This window comes from Drosophila sechellia, unplaced genomic scaffold (genome assembly GCF_004382195.2).
Source record: "Drosophila sechellia strain sech25 unplaced genomic scaffold, ASM438219v1 U_193, whole genome shotgun sequence".
Classification (NCBI taxonomy): Eukaryota; Metazoa; Arthropoda; class Insecta; order Diptera; family Drosophilidae; genus Drosophila; species Drosophila sechellia.
The window spans coordinates 559-15674 of NW_022611131.1; the positions used below are offsets into that span (position 1 = coordinate 559).

The 15116-nt window shown below is 42.2% G+C and overlaps 2 non-coding genes across 2 annotated transcripts; both read left to right on the plus strand.

Moving 5' to 3' along the window:
• Positions 1-12208: 12208 nt before the first annotated feature.
• On the plus strand, positions 12209-14203 carry LOC116802653. The gene has a single exon (XR_004362982.1). It is a non-coding gene; the product is annotated as a small subunit ribosomal RNA (ribosomal RNA).
• Positions 14204-14890: 687 nt separating this feature from the next.
• On the plus strand, positions 14891-15069 carry LOC116802652. The gene has a single exon (XR_004362981.1). It is a non-coding gene; the product is annotated as a 5.8S ribosomal RNA (ribosomal RNA).
• Positions 15070-15116: the final 47 nt, after the last annotated feature.

Sequence of the window (15116 nt, forward strand, 5' to 3'; positions counted from 1 at the left end):
GGACCAGAGGTGGAGGTCCGCTAGGTGTTCTCGCAGTCTTTGGTGGCGGTGGGCTTGCGAATTCCGCAGCGTTTTGCATCTGCCTGGTGAGATTCCCGATAGCTTCATCAATGTTCCTGGGTGTGTTGAGGATGGGGTTCGGATTGACGGTGGAGAGCATCCAGGACGCGAACTTGGCGGCGTCGGTATATTTTCCAGTGAGCCTTCTGAGCGGGGTTTTCCTGAGGACTGGCGTGTTGATTAGCACGTTTATTGCACAGTGGTCTGACAGGAGATCAGCATTTGTTGTGCAGCTGATCTTCGCATGCCCTATGCCTTTCGACACAGCAAAGTCCAGTAGGTCTGGAGTCTTGAGGGGATTCGTTGGCCAGTGAGTGGGCTCGCCAGTGGAGTGGCAGTCCAGTCGGTGGCGTTGAAGGTACCCAAACAGAGTTTTCCCTTTGGGGTTGTTGGCGCGCGATCCCCACCAAGAATGTTTGGCGTTATAATCTCCAGCTGCTATGAAGCGGGGCCCAAATGCTCGAAGAACTCACTGAGGTGAGATGCTGTTATGCGGTATCTGGGGGGAAAGTAGACCGCTCCAATGTCTAAATCTCCTTGCGGGCTGACAATCCTGATGACAGGACATTGTGCCCAGTCTTGCTGAAACGCGGGCAGCTCTAGGTATTGAATACCGCTCCTGATGAGGATGGCTGCTCCACCGCGTGCTCTGCCAGAAGGATGGTCTGCATGGATGAGGTCATATCCGCTGATATTAAAGTGGGATCTGGGGGAGAAGTGGGTTTCGGCTACGAGTAGGATATCGATCTGGTGGGTCTTCAGATGGTGCTCGACTATGGCCTTGCTGTTCTGCAGGCCGTTCGCATTCCAGACGACTAGGTGGAGCTTTAGTTGCATGACTTGCTGTTGAGAATGGTGGCCACCAGCTGTGTCATCTGGGTGAACATGCGCTCCATCATCCTTTCCATCATTCCTTCCATGCGAGCGAACATCGCTTCTATCTGACCGGAGTGTGGGGTTTCTGTTTGGGTTTGGACTGGGGTTGTGGGATTCTGCGGTGCTGCGTGTACTCCGTTGAGGGCGTCTCGGTAGCTCCTGCCAGAGGTGACGTTTGGTGATGCCACGGGCGGCGCCTTGTTAGCATTAGCGACGGGCCTTGTTTTCGGAGCAGCGAGTGCTTTGGCCCTTTTGTATGCAGGGCATCCCTTGAAAGACGCAGGATGGTCCGCCTGGCAGTGGAAGCAGCACGCTTTGTCGTCCTCCCTCTTCTCACATGCCCTCGATTCGTGAGGGCCTCCACACTTTACACATCGGTATTCCAGGAAGCAGTAACGCTGTGTATGACCGAATCCTTGGCACCTGAAGCATTGAGGCACGTCGTTGAACTTCTGCGGCGGTTCAATGGTTACTACCGACCTGCAGATCCGCTTGACTTGGTAGACGTCTTTGTTGTTGCTGGAAGGCTCCAGGTTGGCGAAGAATATTCCCAGCGGTTCTTTAGTTCTTCTGCCAATGGGATTGTGCAGATCTCTAACAGCGTGCCCTTGTCTGCGAAGGTCTTCAATGATTTCTCACGATCGGTGGAGTGGTGGAGTCCTTTGATGACAACCTTGTATGCACGTTCATCTTTCGGCTGGAAAGTCCGATGCCTCTTGTTTTGGGCCACAAGTTGGAGACGCAGAGCTGTATAGGACTCTTTGTCCGGCATCATGACACGTACGTTGTTGCCATTCACGGTCTTGTAGGTAAAATTGTTCTTCGGGCCTACAAAGAGTCGTGATCATCTTGACGAGTGCCGAGATGTTGGTCACATCGGGGATAAAAATCGGAGGTGGCTTGATGGTCTTCGGGGTGGGCTTTGGTTTCTCGGGGTCTTGGGCTTGGAATCGTCTTTAGGTCCGGGTTCGTCATCAGAGCTCTCTTGGTCGTACTCGTCTTCTTCGGTCGAGAGTAAAGCGAAGGCGTTGTTGGCGAGCTTCTTGCGCAGAGCTGCGCTAGTGCTTGGCTTATCTTCCAGCTCCTCTCCCTGTGCTTTCTTTGCCGGTTTTCGCTTTATCTCGCCCGGCTCTGTATGCGAGTGCTTCCCTCGCTGCTGGAGCTGCTCTTGGCGTGTTCTCAGAGCCTTTTTGCGTGGTGTTGTTCCAAGCTTGTGGGTGCGCGGGGGGCCTGCCAGTCCATCTTCTCCAAAGTTGATAAGGAGTGAGGAGGGGGGGGGGGGGGGGGAAGCTGGGCACCGTAAGCCGGTGAGCCAGGCAGCACGTGGCTGCTGCTTTGCAATTATACCGCTGCTTCGAGCACTGGGTTTTTTGCGCTGATAACACGCACACTCGGTGTGCGATGGTGTTAGTGCGAACTACCGTTAGGTACGTTGGCTGGGCCAATCAAAACGCGCGACAAGATCACGCGACGCGAAGTGGCTGGGCACAAGTAACGGGACTTACAACTGTGAACAATTTGCTAACAATTTGCTAACAATTTGCTGTCGATCCGCAGGCACGTCTGCACTCGTCGAGTGTTCGATCGCGACTGATCAATTTAGTGACGCATATGATATTGTCCCTATCATATAATTAATATACAGACTTTAATGAATTGTGTCAAGTTGCCAAACACCTCGTCATCAATTTAGTGACGCATATGATATTGTCCTTATCATATAATTTTTGATATAAAGACTTTAAAGAATTGAATCAAGTTGCCAAACACCTCGTCATCAATTTAGTGACGCATATGATATTGTCCCTATCATATAATTAATATAAAGACTTTAATGGATTGTGTCAAGTTGCCAAACACCTCGTCATCAATTTAGTGACGCATATGATATTGTCCCTATCATATAATTAATATAAAGACTTTAATGAATTGTGTCAAGTTGCCAAACACCTCGTCATCAATTTAGTTTTTTTTCTTTAGCGTGCGTTTATTTATTTAAAATCTGTCCTAGTGGACAATAATTAAATGGTTTTGCGGGGGAACATTAGCTTAAGGGATACTATTGTACATGTATTTGTGGCGGGTTTTATATGTGTTGTCTATTGTTGTGGAAGATCGAGAGGGTGTCTCCTCATGAGACGTCTGCTTGTTTGGCTATTGTCTAACAGGTTGGTGGCGAGGTGGTTAGGTGGTTTTCGAGCCTTTTCAGGTATCTCTCGCTGAGCCTGGAGATTTCATCAGCGACTTGTGGGATTCCAAGTTCCCTATGTATGGCGACATTCTCGTGGTAGGGATGCGCATTACAGGCAATTCTCAAGCACCTATTCTGGAACCGCTGTATACGCAGGCGATTCGTGTGGCTTGCCGTGCCCATAGCTGTATCCCGTAGGTCCAGATGGGCTTGAGAATTGCCTTGTACACCAGGATTTTGTGGTTCTGCCTTAGCTTGGACCCTCTCCCAATAAGCCAATGCATCTGCCTCAGACGCGCATCGGCCTGTATGCGTTTGCTGACGATGTGGGGACGCCAAGTGAGCCTGCGGTCCAGGGTAAGTCCTAGGTACTTGGGTGCGGGTGCGTTGGGAATGATGACTCCGTTTAGCGTGACCGGTGGGCAGTCTCCTCTCCTTAGTGCAAATGTTGTTTGGGTAGATTTTTCCGCGTTCACTACGATGTTCCACCTGCTGAGCCAGGGATGTAGCGCGTCCATTTGCCTTTGGATTGTTTCGGAGGCTTCTCGTGGGTCGGATGAGGAGGCGAGGAAAGCCGTGTCATCTGCATAAGTCGCTATAGTTAGGTTCCTGGAGGGGATTATGGGAAGGTCTGCGGTGTAAAGGGTGTACAGTATTGGTCCGAGCACACTGCCTTGCGGAACTCCAGCTCTGATCAGTCTGGGTAGGCTTATTGCACTTCCGCATCTGACTTGGAATGCTCTTCCCTCAGTGTAGGATTTGAGGAGGGTAAAATGGGGGCTTGGGAGGTAGGATTTGAGTTTATGGAGGAGTCCAGGATGCCAAACTCTGTCGAATGCCTGCTTCACGTCGAGCATTACAGCGCAGCAGTATTTCTTTTGCTCGAATGCCTCGAGGATCCGTTCGACTAGCCGGTGGCATTGCTCTGGTGTTCCGTGGGAGCGCCTGAAGCCAAACTGGTGATCGGGGATCAAACCAGCCTCATCCAGTACTGGCAATACTCTGCGCAAAAATACTCTTTCGAGTATTTTGGAGAGGATTGCCAGCAAACTAATCGGACGATAGGAGGCGAGATTGGCTTCAGGCTTACCAGGCTTGAGGAGGACAATAACCTCTGCTCTTTTCCACTCTTCCGGGAAGTACCCTAGCCGGAAGCAGCTGTTGTAAATGCTGGCCAGCATTTGTGTGCAGCGGGATGGGAGCATTTTTAGGGCCGCCGCATCTATACGATCCAGGCCTGGAGATTTGTTGTTCTTCAGTAGAGCAATCTCCTGCGCAACTTCCTCAGGGTCGACTGGTTCCAACGGGGGACCGGGAGAGCTTGGGCTATTGAGAAACCGGGCTGTTTCAGCATGTTCTTCGGCAGTGCAGCAGTCGAACGGAGAGAAGGCGTTGTAAAGGTGTTCGGCGAAAGCTTCTGCTCTTTCAGCATCCGAAAGGCACCAGGATCCATCTGCTTTGCGCACTGCGGAAACCTTTTTGGCTGGTCGTTTAATGTGGCGGGTGACGTTCCACAGATTGTGGTCTGGGTCCCGGGAGAGAGTTCCTCGAGGAATCTGAGGAAGGAGTCCTGGCGTAGGCTGGAGATCTTGTCCTTCAACTCCTTTGTGGCGTGATTGAGCGCTGTTTTGTCTCTTGGATTGCGCGTCAAGAACCAAACTCTCCTGAGACGCCTCTTCTCAGTCACGAGTGCCGCAATTTCCGGGGACCAGAGGTGGAGGTCCCTGCTAGGTGTTCTCGCAGTCTTTGGTGGCGGTGGGCTTGCGAATTCCGCAGCGTTTTGCATCTGCCTGGTGAGATTCCCGATAGCTTCATCAATGTTCCTGGGTGTGTTGAGGATGGGGTTCGGATTGACGGTGGAGAGCATCCAGGACGCGAACTTGGCGGCGTCGGTATATTTTCCAGTGAGCCTTCTGAGCGGGGTTTTCCTGAGGACTGGCGTGTTGATTAGCACGTTTATTGCACAGTGGTCTGACAGGAGATCAGCATTTGTTGTGCAGCTGATCTTCGCATGCCCTATGCCTTTCGACACAGCAAAGTCCAGTAGGTCTGGAGTCTTGAGGGGATTCGTTGGCCAGTGAGTGGGCTCGCCAGTGGAGTGGCAGTCCAGTCGGTGGCGTTGCAGGTACCCAAACAGAGTTTTCCCTTTGGGGTTGTTGGCGCGCGATCCCCACCAAGAATGTTTGGCGTTATAATCTCCAGCTGCTATGAAGCGGGGCCCAAAATGCTCGAAGAACTCACTGAGGTGAGATGCTGTTATGCGGTATCTGGGGGAAAGTAGACCGCTCCAATGTCTAAATCTCCTTGCGGGCTGACAATCCTGATGACAGGACATTGTGCCCAGTCTTGCTGAAACGCGGGCAGCTCTAGGTATTGAATACCGCTCCTGATGAGGATGGCTGCTCCACCGCGTGCTCTGCCAGAAGGATGGTCTGCATGGATGAGGTCATATCCGCTGATATTAAAGTGGGATCTGGGGAGAAGTGGGTTTCGGCTACGAGTAGGATATCGATCTGGTGGGTCTTCAGATGGTGCTCGACTATGGCCTTGCTGTTCTGCAGGCCGTTCGCATTCCAGACGACTAGGTGGAGCTTTAGTTGCATGACTTGCTGTTGAGAATGGTGGCCACCAGCTGTGTCATCTGGGTGAACATGCGCTCCATCATCCTTTCCATCATTCCTTCCATGCGAGCGAACATCGCTTCTATCTGACCGGAGTGTGGGGTTTCTGTTTGGGTTTGGACTGGGGTTGTGGGATTCTGCGGTGCTGCGTGCACTCCGTTGAGGGCGTCTCGGTAGCTCCTGCCAGAGGTGACGTTTGGTGATGCCACGGGCGGCGCCTTGTTAGCATTAGCGACGGGCCTTGTTTTCGGAGCAGCGAGTGCTTTGGCCCTTTTGTATGCAGGGCATCCCTTGAAAGACGCAGGATGGTCCGCCTGGCAGTGGAAGCAGCACGCTTTGTCGTCCTCCCTCTTCTCACATGCCCTCGATTCGTGAGGGCCTCCACACTTTACACATCGGTATTCCAGGAAGCAGTAACGCTGTGTATGACCGAATCCTTGGCACCTGAAGCATTGAGGCACGTCGTTGAACTTCTGCGGCGGTTCAATGGTTACTACCGACCTGCAGATCCGCTTGACTTGGTAGACGTCTTTGTTGTTGCTGGAAGGCTCCAGGTTGGCGAAGAATATTCCCAGCGGTTCTTTAGTTCTTCTGCCAATGGGATTGTGCAGATCTCTAACAGCGTGCCCTTGTCTGCGAAGGTCTTCAATGATTTCCTCACGATCGGTGGAGTGGTGGAGTCCTTTGATGACAACCTTGTATGCACGTTCATCTTTCGGCTGGAAAGTCCGATGCCTCTTGTTTTGGGCCACAAGTTGGAGACGCAGAGCTGTATAGGACTCTTTGTCCGGCATCATGACACGTACGTTGTTGCCATTCACGGTCTTGTAGGTAAAATTGTTCTTCGGGCCTACAAGAGTCGTGATCATCTTGACGAGTGCCGAGATGTTGGTCACATCGGGGATAAAAATCGGAGGTGGCTTGATGGTCTTCGGGGTGGGCTTTGGTTTCTCGGGGGTCTTGGGCTTGGAATCGTCTTTAGGTCCGGGTTCGTCATCAGAGCTCTCTTGGTCGTACTCGTCTTCTTCGGTCGAGAGTAAAGCGAAGGCGTTGTTGGCGAGCTTCTTGCGCAGAGCTGCGCTAGTGCTTGGCTTATCTTCCAGCTCCTCTCCCTGTGCTTTCTTTGCCGGTTTTCGCTTTATCTCGCCCGGCTCTGTATGCGAGGTGCTTCCCTCGCTGCTGGAGCTGCTCTTGCGTGTTCTCAGAGCCTTTTTGCGTGGTGTTGTTCCAAGCTTGTGGGTGCGCGGGGGGGCCTGCCAGTCCATCTTCTCCAAAGTTGATAAGGAGTGAGGAGGGGGGGGGGGGGGGAAGCTGGGCACCGTAAGCCGGTGAGCCAGGCAGCACGTGGCTGCTGCTTTGCAATTATACCGCTGCTTCGAGCACTGGGTTTTTTGCGCTGATAACACGCACACTCGGGTGTGCGATGGTGTTAGTGCGAACTACCGTTAGGTACGTTGGCTGGGCCAATCAAAACGCGCGACAAGATCACGCGACGCGAAGTGGCTGGGCACAAGTAACGGGACTTACAACTGTGAACAATTTGCTAACAATTTGCTAACAATTTGCTGTCGATCCGCAGGCACGTCTGCACTCGTCGAGTGTTCGATCGCGACTCATCAATTTAGTGACGCATATGATATTGTCCTTATCATATAATTTTTGATATAAAGACTTTAAAGAATTGTATCAAGTTGCCAAACACCTCGTCATCAATTTAGTGACGCATATGATATTGTCCCTATCATATAATTAATATAAAGACTTTAATGGATTGTGTCAAGTTGCCAAACACCTCGTCATCAATTTAGTGACGCATATGATATTGTCCTTATCATATAATTTTTGATATAAAGACTTTAAAGAATTGTATCAAGTTGCCAAACACCTCGTCATCAATTTAGTGACGCATATGATATTGTCCCTATCATATAATTAATATAAAGACTTTAATGGATTGTGTCAAGTTGCCAAACACCTCGTCATCAATTTAGTGACGCATATGATATTGTCCCTATCATATAATTAATATAAAGACTTTAATGAATTGTGTCAAGTTGCCAAACACCTCGTCATCAATTTAGTGACGCATATGATATTGTCCTTATCATATAATTTTTGATATAAAGACTTTAAAGAATTGTATCAAGTTGCCAAACACCTCGTCATCAATTTAGTGACGCATATGATATTGTCCCTATCATATAATTAATATAAAGACTTTAATGGATTGTGTCAAGTTGCCAAACACCTCGTCATCAATTTAGTGACGCATATGATATTGTCCTTATCATATAATTTTTGATATAAAGACTTTAAAGAATTGTATCAAGTTGCCAAACACCTCGTCATCAATTTAGTGACGCATATGATATTGTCCCTATCATATAATTAATATACAGACTTTAATGAATTGTGTCAAGTTGCCAAACACCTCGTCATCAATTTAGTGACGCATATGATATTGTCCCTATCATATAATTTTGATATATAGACTTTAAAGAATTGTATCAAGTTGCCAAACACCTCGTCATCAATTTAGTGACGCATATGATATTGTCCCTATCATATAATTAATATAAAGACTTTAATGGATTGTGTCAAGTTGCCAAACACCTCGTCATCAATTTAGTGACGCATATGATATTGTCCTTATTATATAATTTTTGATATAAAGACTTTAAAGAATTGTATCAAGTTGCCAAACACCTCGTCATCAATTTAGTGACGCATATGATATTGTCCCTATCATATAATTAATATACAGACTCTAATGAATTGTGTCAAGTTGCCAAACACCTCGTCATCAATTTAGTGACGCATATGATATTGTCCCTATCATATAATTTTTGATATAAAGACTTTAAAGAATTGTATCAAGTTGCCAAACACCTCGTCATCAATTTAGTGACGCATATGATATTGTCCCTTTCATATAATTAATATAAAGACTTTAATGGATTGTGTCAAGTTGCCAAACACCTCGTCATCAACTACTATATTATGGTTGCGCCGACCTCTCATATTGTATTCTCTTATGTGTTCATAGGATTTTGACAATTATACGAGTAAATTAAATAATATACATATGAAAATGATTAATTATTATATGTATAAGGGAAAAAATGATGAAATATTCCCATATTATCTTAGTATTATAGAGGAAAGACCGTTGCCGACCTCTGATATTGTTCAAACTTATGTATTTATATGATTTTGGCAATTATATGAGTAAATTAAAAAATATACATATGAAAATGGTTAATTATTATATGTATATGGGAAAAAATGCTAAGATATTCCCATATTCTCTTAGTATTATAGAGAAAAGCCATTTAAGTGAGAGGGTATAGTAGTGTAAACGACCGGAATTACGACAGAGGGTTCAAAAACTACTATAGGTAGGCAGTGGTTGCCGACCTCTCATATTGTTCAAAACTTATGTATTCATATGATTTTGGCAATTGTATGAGTAAATTAAATAATATACATATGAAAATGATTAATTATTATATGTATAAGGGAAAAAATGCTGAAATATTCCCACATTCTCTTAGTATTATAGAGAAAATCCATTATAGTGAGAGGGTATAGTAGTGTAAACGACCGGAATTACGACAGAGGGTTCAAAAACTACTATAGGTAGGCAGTGGTTGCCGACCTCTCATATTGTTCAAAACTTATGTATTCATATGAATTTGGCAATTATATGAGTAAATTAAATAATATACATATGAAAATGATTAATTATTATATGTATAAGGGAAAAAATGCTGAAATATTCCCACATTCTCTTAGTATTATAGAGAAAATCCATTATAGTGAGAGGGTATAGTAGTGTAAACGACCGGAATTACGACAGAGGGTTCAAAAACTACTATAGGTAGGCAGTGGTTGCCGACCTCTCATATTGTTCAAAACTTATGTATTCATATGATTTTGGCAATTATATGATTAAATTAAATAATATACATATGAAAATGGTTAATTATTATATGTATATGGGAAAAAATGCAGAGATATTCCCATATTCTCTTAGTATTATAGAGAAAAGCCATTTAAGTGAGAGGGTATAGTAGTGTAAACGACCGGAATTACGACAGAGGGTTCAAAAACTACTATAGGTAGGCAGTGGTTGCCGACCTCTCATATTGTTCAAAACTTATGTATTCATATGATTTTGGCAATTGTATGAGTAAATTAAATAATATACATACGAAAATGATTAATTATTATATGTATATGGGAAAAAATGCAGAGATATTCCCATATTCTCTTAGTATTATAGAGAAAAGCCATTTAAGTGAGAGGGTATAGTAGTGTAAACCACCGGAATTACGACAGAGGGTTCAAAAACTACTATAGGTAGGCAGTGGTTGCCGACCTCTCATATTGTTCAAAACTTATGTATTCATATGATTTTGGCAATTGTATGAGTAAATTAAATAATATACATATGAAAATGATTAATTATTATATGTATAAGGGAAAAAATGCTGAAATATTCCCACATTCTCTTAGTATTATAGAGAAAATCCATTATAGTGAGAGGGTATAGTAGTGTAAACGACCGGAATTACGACAGAGGGTTCAAAAACTACTATAGGTAGGCAGTGGTTGCCGACCTCTCATATTGTTCAAAACTTATGTATTCATATGATTTTGGCAATTATATGATTAAATTAAATAATATACATATGAAAATGGTTAATTATTATATGTATATGGGAAAAAATGCTGAGATATTCCCATATTCTCTTAGTATTATAGAGAAAAGCCATTTAAGTGAGAGGGTATAGTAGTGTAAACGACCGGAATTACGACAGAGGGTTCAAAAACTACTATAGGTAGGCAGTGGTTGCCGACCTCTCATATTGTTCAAAACTTATGTATTCATATGATTTTGGCAATTGTATGAGTAAATTAAATAATATACATATGAAAATGATTAATTATTATATGTATAAGGGAAAAAATGCTGAAATATTCCCACATTCTCTTAGTATTATAGAGAAAATCCATTATAGTGAGAGGGTATAGTAGTGTAAACGACCGGAATTACGACAGAGGGTTCAAAAACTACTATAGGTAGGCAGTGGTTGCCGACCTCTCATATTGTTCAAAACTTATGTATTCATATGATTTTGGCAATTATATGATTAAATTAAATAATATACATATGAAAATGGTTAATTATTATATGTATATGGGAAAAAATGCTGAGATATTCCCATATTCTCTTAGTATTATAGAGAAAAGCCATTATAGTGAGAGGGTATAGTAGTGTAAACGACCGGAATTACGACAGAGGGTTCAAAAACTACTATAGGTAGGCAGTGGTTGCCGACCTCTCATATTGTTCAAAACTTATGTATTCATATGAATTTGGCAATTATATGAGTAAATTAAATAATAAACATATAAAAATTAATATTTATTATATGTATAAAAAAAAAAATAATCATATTATATATGAATAATGGAAAAAAATGAAATGTTCCTATAATCTCTTAATATATAAGAGAATAGACCGTATGTTGGGTGGCAAACGGAATTGAAAATACCCGCTTTGAGGACAGCGGGTTCAAAAACTACTATAGGTAGGCAGTGGTTGCCGACCTCCCGCATTATTCGAAATATTTATTTCGGATTATGTTTATATTGGTTACATAAAATAAAGTATATTATTATCCGTACAAATTTGTTTCTCAGTTCTATAGAACACGGGACTTGGCTCCGCGGATAATAGGAATATACGCTTTTTAGATAATATCGTTGAAACAAAAGTCAAGTTTCTATTATATATAGAATAACAAATCGTTTCCATATATTATCGTTAATTTTTGGAGGCAGGCAAATATTAATTTATTACCTGCCGTATAGTTGGATTATTATATCGTTACGGTATAATACAAATATGGATTCTTATGAAAGAAATATAAAATTATATATTAAATGTGGAAATATTATCATATGCGCTTGGTTTTATGTTATATATTACCAGAGAGATATATGAAAAGAGATAAATTTTAAATTTATCTTCAAAATGCAAATGATTTAACTTAATATTTATATTGGTTAAACAAAAATTGTACATGTGTGGATACAATAATTATGTATGTTGGAAATAAAATGATATTTTATAATGAAATATGTATATATAAAAAGATAAAATTATAGAAACATATATATTACAATAATTATATGAAATTCTTGTTATATTGGTAAAACAAGTATAAATTAAAAATGAAAATATGGATTACGAATGCTATATAAAAATGGCCGTAATCGAATAGATTTTTTACTTATATTTATATATTTAAAATTTTACCCAAAGGCGAAATATTGAATTTTATTCAATATAATAAAAATCATGGAATTATATAAAGTGAAAAATCTATATATCTATTATATTGCTTATTTCGATTCAAAAAATATGAATGGAATATGAAGGAAAAACATTATTCTGGTTGATCCTGCCAGTAGTTATATGCTTGTCTCAAAGATTAAGCCATGCATGTCTAAGTACACACGAATTAAAAGTGAAACCGCAAAAGGCTCATTATATCAGTTATGGTTCCTTAGATCGTTAACAGTTACTTGGATAACTGTGGTAATTCTAGAGCTAATACATGCAATTAAAACATGAACCTTATGGGACATGTGCTTTTATTAGGCTAAAACCAAGCGATCGCAAGATCGTTATATTGGTTGAACTCTAGATAACATGCAGATCGTATGGTCTTGTACCGACGACAGATCTTTCAAATGTCTGCCCTATCAACTTTTGATGGTAGTATCTAGGACTACCATGGTTGCAACGGGTAACGGGGAATCAGGGTTCGATTCCGGAGAGGGAGCCTGAGAAACGGCTACCACATCTAAGGAAGGCAGCAGGCGCGTAAATTACCCACTCCCAGCTCGGGGAGGTAGTGACGAAAAATAACAATACAGGACTCATATCCGAGGCCCTGTAATTGGAATGAGTACACTTTAAATCCTTTAACAAGGACCAATTGGAGGGCAAGTCTGGTGCCAGCAGCCGCGGTAATTCCAGCTCCAATAGCGTATATTAAAGTTGTTGCGGTTAAAACGTTCGTAGTTGAACTTGTGCTTCATACGGGTAGTACAACTTACAATTGTGGTTAGTACTATACCTTTATGTATGTAAGCGTATTACCGGTGGAGTTCTTATATGTGATTAAATACTTGTATTTTTTCATATGTTCCTCCTATTTAAAAACCTGCACTAGTGCTCTTAAACGAGTGTTATTGTGGGCCGGTACTATTACTTTGAACAAATTAGAGTGCTTAAAGCAGGCTTCAAATGCCTGAATATTCTGTGCATGGGATAATGAAATAAGACCTCTGTTCTGCTTTCATTGGTTTTCAGATCAAGAGGTAATGATTAATAGAAGCAGTTTGGGGGCATTAGTATTACGACGCGAGAGGTGAAATTCTTGGACCGTCGTAAGACTAACTTAAGCGAAAGCATTTGCCAAAGATGTTTTCATTAATCAAGAACGAAAGTTAGAGGTTCGAAGGCGATCAGATACCGCCCTAGTTCTAACCATAAACGATGCCAGCTAGCAATTGGGTGTAGCTACTTTTATGGCTCTCTCAGTCGCTTCCCGGGAAACCAAAGCTTTTGGGCTCCGGGGGAAGTATGGTTGCAAAGCTGAAACTTAAAGGAATTGACGGAAGGGCACCACCAGGAGTGGAGCCTGCGGCTTAATTTGACTCAACACGGGAAAACTTACCAGGTCCGAACATAAGTGTGTAAGACAGATTGATAGCTCTTTCTCGAATCTATGGGTGGTGGTGCATGGCCGTTCTTAGTTCGTGGAGTGATTTGTCTGGTTAATTCCGATAACGAACGAGACTCAAATATATTAAATAGATATCTTCAGGATTATGGTGCTGAAGCTTATGTAGCCTTCATTCATGGTGGCAGTAAAATGTTTATTGTGTTTGAATGTGTTTATGTAAGTGGAGCCGTACCTGTTGGTTTGTCCCATTATAAGGACACTAGCTTCTTAAATGGACAAATTGCGTCTAGCAATAATGAGATTGAGCAATAACAGGTCTGTGATGCCCTTAGATGTCCTGGGCTGCACGCGCGCTACAATGAAAGTATCAACGTGTATTTCCTAGACCGAGAGGTCCGGGTAAACCGCTGAACCACTTTCATGCTTGGGATTGTGAACTGAAACTGTTCACATGAACTTGGAATTCCCAGTAAGTGTGAGTCATTAACTCGCATTGATTACGTCCCTGCCCTTTGTACACACCGCCCGTCGCTACTACCGATTGAATTATTTAGTGAGGTCTCCGGACGTGATCACTGTGACGCCTTGCGTGTTACGGTTTTTTCGCAAAAGTTGACCGAACTTGATTATTTAGAGGAAGTAAAAGTCGTAACAAGGTTTCCGTAGGTGAACCTGCGGAAGGATCATTATTGTATAATATCCTTATCGTTAATAAATATTTGTTATAATACAAATAAATACAATTTACCAAAATAAAAATATTACAAAATGATTCCACGGAATCAAAAGTTAAAGTCAAAATAAAATGAAGATGGCTTTTATTTTATATGTGGGGCTTGGCAACCTCATAAAAAGACTTTAACATTATTAATGTTGCTGTGCGTATTTGTGGCAGTACTTACTACAACAACGGCGTTTCCTATAAAAACAAATTCTCGAAAATGGAAATCGAAGAAACTAAACTAAATTCGAAAGTAGAAGTCGAATTAAAATAAAAATAATTTTGAATGTGTGGTAATCAAAATAAGTGTGTGTGTATATGGACCATAATATACACGCGTTGCGAATATGTATTGTTCATCTATGTTATGAGCATACGTTGGCTAATGCAACAACCTAAAATATACAATGTTTGTACCTGTCATCCATCAGGTTAATGTTTTATATAAATTTTGCAGTATGTGTCACCCAAAATAGCAAACCATAACCAGATTATTATGATACATAATGCTTATATGAAACTAAGACATTTCGCAACATTTATTTTAGGTATAAAAATAAATTTATTGAAGGAATTGATATATGCCAGTAAAATGGTGTATTTTTAATTTCTTTCAATAAAAACAATATTGACATTATATAAAATTGAATTATAAAACTCTAAGCGGTGGATCACTCGGCTCATGGGTCGATGAAGAACGCAGCAAACTGTGCGTCATCGTGTGAACTGCAGGACACATGAACATCGACATTTTGAACGCATATCGCAGTCCATGCTGTTATGTACTTTAATTAATTTTATAGTGCTGCTTGGACTACATATGGTTGAGGGTTGTAAGACTATGCTAATTAAGTTGTTTATAAATTTTTTATAAGCATATG